The sequence below is a fragment of the Bubalus bubalis genome, chromosome 9, assembly GCF_019923935.1.
Source record: "Bubalus bubalis isolate 160015118507 breed Murrah chromosome 9, NDDB_SH_1, whole genome shotgun sequence".
Lineage (NCBI taxonomy): Eukaryota > Metazoa > Chordata > Mammalia > Artiodactyla > Bovidae > Bubalus > Bubalus bubalis.
In genome coordinates, this window is record NC_059165.1 from 91265919 (window position 1) to 91271918 (window position 6000).

Here is a 6000-nt window from a genome sequence, read left to right on the forward strand (position 1 = left end):
AACACCATCGAGAAAGTGAAAGAAAAACCCACAGAATGGGAGAAAACATTTGCAAATCATAGATCTGATAAGGGTCTACTATTTATATGATATATAAAGAACTCTTAAACTCAACAATAAAAACACTACCATTTTTTTAATAGGTAAAGGATTTAAATAGACATTTCTAAAAAAAAAAAATATATATATATATATATATAAATAACCAATCAAGCTCATGAAAAGTTACCCAACATCACTAGTCATCAGGGAAATGCAAATCAAAACCACAGGGAGACACCACTTCGCCCCTGCTAGGGTGGCTTGAATCAAAAAGACAGACCAGAACAAGCATTGATGAGGATGGGGGAGAAACTGGAACCCTCATTTGTAGCTGGTGGGGACATAAAATATTACAGCTGCTGTGGAAAAGAGTTTGGCAGTTTCTCAAGTGGTGAAAGAGACAGCCACCATACCATCCAACAATTCCACTCCTAGGTGTCTCTACCCAAGAAAAATGAGAACACGAATACCTATAACAGCATTATTCCTCATAGCCAAAGGTAGAAACAGTCCAGATGTCCATCAACTGATGAATGGATAAATCAAATGTGGTCCATCCATACAATAGAATATTATTCAGCCTTAAAAAGGAGTGAAGCACTGACATAGGCTACAGTGTGAATGAACCTTGAAAATAGAACGCCCCGTGAAACAAACCAGACACAAAAGGCCACACGGTGTATAATTCCATTTATACAAAATGTCCAGAACAGGCAAATACAGAGACAGAATATGGGTTAGTGGATGCCTGGAGCTGGGAGGTGTTGGGGAGAATTGGGTGGGGAACGAATACCAATAGAAATGAAGTTTCTTTTGGGGGTGATGAAAATGTTCTGGAAGTAGAGAGTGGCCATGATTTTACAACTCTGTGACTATGCTGGAAACCACTGAATTACGTACTTTAAAAGGGTGAATTGTTTAGCATGTGAATTATATCTCAGTAAATATTATATATATATGTATATATAATTACTTTTTTATGGAAGTAGAGTTGGTTTACAATGGCTTTATTTTTTGATAGAGGAGTATTTTGCAGCTGACAGAATTCTTTTAAAAAAAGATTTATTTATTTATCATTCTTATTTGGGGGGAGGGCATGGTGGGTTTGCACTTCTGCACCTGGGCTTCCTCTAGTTGTGGCAAGCAGGGGCTACTCTTTATTGCAGTGTGTGGGCTTCTCATTGTAGTGGCTCCACTTGTTGGGATGCATAGGTTCTAGGTGCTCAGGCTTCAGTAGTTGCAGCACATGGGCTCAGTAGTTGCAGTTCATGGGCTCTAGAGAGCTGGCTCAGTAGCTGTGGTGCATGGGTTTCGTTACCCTGAGGCATATGGGATCTTCCCAGACCAAGGATCAAACCAGTGTCCTCTGCATTACAAGGCAGATTCTTAACCACTGGACCACCAGGGAAGTCCCAAAGCTGGCATTTCTTAAGACCAATCCTTTTGTTCTGATTCTGCAGCCCAGGTTGAACCCTCCCACTCTGGGCCTCAGTTTAGTAGCATATTGTTAATCTCCACATGTTTGTGTTTTTTTGATATTTTTTTTCCTTGTAACTTATTTCTAATTTCATAGTGTTGTGATCAGAAAAGATGCTTGATATATCGATTTTCTTAAATTTACCAAGGCTTACTTTGTGACCCAGCATGTGGTCAATCCTGGAGAATGTTTCATGTGCACTTGAGAAGAATGTGTTTTCTGCTACTTTTGGATGGAACACTCTATTAATATTAATTAAGTCCATCTGGTCTAGTGTGTTGTTTAAGGCCTGTGTTTCCTTATTGATTTTCTGTCTGGATGACCTGTCCATTGATGAAAGTGGGATGTTAAAGTCCCCCACTACTAACTACTATTATGTTACTGTCATTTCTCCCTTTATGGTTGTTGATATTTGCCATATATATGGCCAATATATACGAAGTGCTCCTATGTTGGATGCATATATATTTACAATTGTTATATTTTCTTCTTGATTGATTCCTTGATCACTATATACTATCCTTCTTTGTCTTTTACAATGGTCCTTATTTTAAAGTCTATTTTTGTCTGATATGAGTATTGCTGCTCTAGCTTTCTTTTAATTTCCATTTACATGAATATCTTCTTCCATTCCCTGGGCCTCAATATACCAATGGTGGCAAGCACCATATCTCTTTCACAGGCTTACAAAGCAGCCAGCAAACAAGGAAGGCACTTGGCAACTTGGATCAAATGTCTTTAGTTGTTTTTTTGTTTGTTTTTTTTTTTAATGTTGGAGCACAATTGCTTAACAATATTGTGTTAGTTTCAAGTGTACAATAAAGTAACTCAGTTACACACAAGTATGCATGCTCAGTTGCTTCACTTGTGTCCAATTCTTTGTGACCCTGTGGATTTGGTTCACTAGGCTCCCCTGTCTGTGGGATTCTCCAGGCAAGAATATTGGAGTGGGTTGTTATGCCCTCCTCCAGGGGATCTTCCTGACCCAGTGATCAAACTTACGTCTCCTGTGTCTCCTTCATTGCAGGTGGATTCTTTACCACTGAGCCACTGGGGAAGCCCATACATATACATGTAGATATTCTTTGTCAAATTCTTTTCCCAGTTAGATTATGTTTTTAGGCATTGACTGTTCTCTCAACCAAGATCCAAGAGGGAGTGGATGGGGGGCATTCCCTGGCTGTTGGGGATGTCACTGGGGTCTGTCACTGGGCCCAGGAAGCTCACAGATTGAGATGTTGAAGAAGTTTGCACACAAGCCTTGGGAATCCTAGCTGATATTTCTAGAAGAAGTTCTGGGAAAGAAAGCTAGGGTAAGCATTTCTCTTTTGAAAATGGCGGGGCTGTAGGCAGGTCCTAAAACCCAGGGGTGTCACTGAGCCTAATGTGGACACCCTGACAATTTTAGAATGTTCTGCTCAGTGGTTGGTCTGCCTGGAAACCCACTTAGCTAGCCCTTGGCGCCTCCCATGGGCCAAGTTCCCAATCTCCAGCTCACATTCAAGTGGAGAATACTGATAATAAGCAAAGAGACACATACATAAAGAATTTCAGAAAATTATCAGTGATTCACTGAAGACAGTTACCAGAGAAACTGAATAGACAGTGATGGGGGCCTGGGGCCTTTTTTTTTTTTTTTAATGAACACAGGTCAAAAGATTTTATTTCATTCATTCATTAATGAGGGAACCAGCAAGGTGTTACAACGGGTTCAAAGGAAAATCCAAAGAGCACTCACATAGAGACAGGTGAGCAACGCTTGGATGAATTACAGACAGAAGCAAGACATGATTGAGCACAATTAATTTGTATCTCTCTTAACAAGAATCATTCCCAGGGACTTCCCTGGCAGTGCCGTGATTAAGACTCTGTGCTTCCACTGTAAGGGGTACGGGTTTGATCCCTGGTCTGGGAACTAAGATCCCACATGCTGTGTGGCCAAAGAGTAAATTAATGAAAATAAGAAAATAAATGAATTGGGGAAGAAAAATTTTAAAATATGCCGACAAAGGTCCATATAGTCAAATTATGATTTTTCCAGTAGTCATGGATAGATGTGAAAGTTGGACCTTAAAGAAGGCTGAGAGACAAAGAATTTATACTTTCGAACTGTGGTGCTGGAGAAGACTATTGAGAGTCCCCTGGACAGCAAGGAGATCAAACCAGTCAATCCTAAAGGAAATCAACCCTGAATATTCATTGGAAGGACTGATGTTGAAGCTAAAGTTCCAATACTTTAGCCACGTGATACAAAGAGCCAACTCATTGGAAAAGACCCTGATTCTGGGAAACATTGAGGACAGGAGGAGAAGTGGGCAGCAGAGGATGAGATGATTGGATAGAATCACTGGCTCAATGAACATGAGTTTGAGCAAACTCCAGGAGATGGTGAAGGACAGGGAAGCCTGGTGTACTGTAGCCTATGTGGTTGCAAAGAGTCGGACATGACTTAGTGACTGAATAACAACAAATTTTTTTTTAAATGAATGATTGCCAAGGAATTTCCTGGTAGTATAGTGGTTAGGACTCTGCACTTTCACTGCCATGGTCCCGGGTTCAATCCCTGGTCAGGGAACTGAGATCCCAAAAGCTGTGTAATGTGGCCAAAAGTATTAATAAACAAATAACAAAAACAAAAAGAATCATTGCCATAAGCATCCATTTTCTACAACATGCTGCTGCTGCTGCTAAGTCGCTTCAGTCGTGTCCGACTCTGTGCAACTCCATAGACGGCAGCCCGCCAGGCTCCGCCATCCCTGGGATTCTCCAGGCAAGAACACTGGAGTGGGTTGCCATTTCCTTCTCCAATGCATGAAAGTGAAAGGCGAAAGTGAAGTCGCTCAGTCATGTCTGACTTTTAGCGACCCCATGGACTGCAGCCTACCAGGCTCCTCCGTCCATGGGATTTTCCAAGCAAGAGTACTGGAGTGGGGTGCCATTGCCTTCTCCATAGTTGTAAAATAGCCCCTAAATGGCAAAAGGCATGAGACCCCAAGAAACCCCATAGAATCAGACCAAGACTAGGTTTGTCTAAGGGGTCAGTTCTTTTATTGAAATGATCATCAGGGAGAATTATTCCAAGGAGGTGGTAGAGAACCAAGATCTGAATAAGGATGGGCAGGTTCCCAGGTGTGAGGGTAAAGGGTAAAGTGTGGAGCTTGGATTCATGATGGAGGATCAGGCAGGAAACCAGTGAGGCTGGAGCAATAGATTCTAGGGCAGTGACCCGGGCACCTGCAGGTCATGGATTCAGGCATAAGAAGGAGTGAAGCCCTGACACTGACTACTACATGGATGGACCCTGGAGACACGATGCTCAGTGAGAGGAACAGACACAGAAGGAGGACACAGTTGTGATTCCACTGATGGGAAACGTCCAGAACAGGCAGATTTACAGACACAGGGCATGGATTTGTGGGTGCCAAGACCTGGTGGAGGGGAGTGACTGCTAAAGGGGATGGGGTTGTTCTTTGGGGTGATAGAAGTGTTTGAAAATTATATAGCAGTGATGATTGCACGATTCTGTGAAAACCACTGAATTGTACATATTAAAGAGTGAATATTCTGGTATTTGAATGACATATCAGTTTTAAAAAGCAAAGCAACACCCATGTTTAACAGCAGCTGTATCCACAATAGCTAAAATGTGTCAACAACCCAAATGTCTATTGATGGATGAATGAATAAGCAAAATGTGGTCCATCCACGCAGTGGAATATTACTCAGCCTTCAAAAGGAAGGAGATTCTGACACCTGCTACAACCTGGATGGACCTTGAGGACGTGATGCTCAGTGAAATAAACCAGAAGGACACACACTGTCTGATTCCGCTCACTGGAGGTCCCTAGAGGAGTCAGATCCACAGAGACAGGAAGAAAATGGTGGGGCCAGGGGATGGGGGAGGGGATAGGGAGTCAGTGTTTCACTGGGACAGAGTTTCAGTTTGGAAAGATGAGAAAGTTCTGGAGATGATGGTGGGGATGGTTGCACAACAGTGAATATACTTAAGTGTCACTAAATAAACACTTAAAAATGGTTACATTGGTAAAATTTATGTTGCCCCAAGTTTTTTTCTTTAGGTTGTAAAGAAAAGTAGGCCTGGAACAAGAGATGGGAGTGGCTGGGCTCAATCTCATTCCGAAGTCTGGATACTCCTGTGGTCCCTAGTGATTTCTCACATCCCATTTTTATGACCTGTGATCATTTATGAGTAAAACTAAATGTTTTTCCTTTCTTTCTCTTTGTTTTAGCCACGACACATGGCTTGTGGGATCTTAGTTCCCCAATCAGGGATTGAACCCAGGCCCTCAGCAGTGACAATGAAGAGTCCTAACCACTGGACACTAGGGAATTCCCAAATGTTTTTCTTTTCAAAAAATTAAAATTAAAGAAGTCGAGGGACTTCCCTTCCCAATGCAAGGAGCACGGTTTTGATCCCAGGTCAGTGAACTAAGATCCCACATTCCTCATGGCACAGCAAA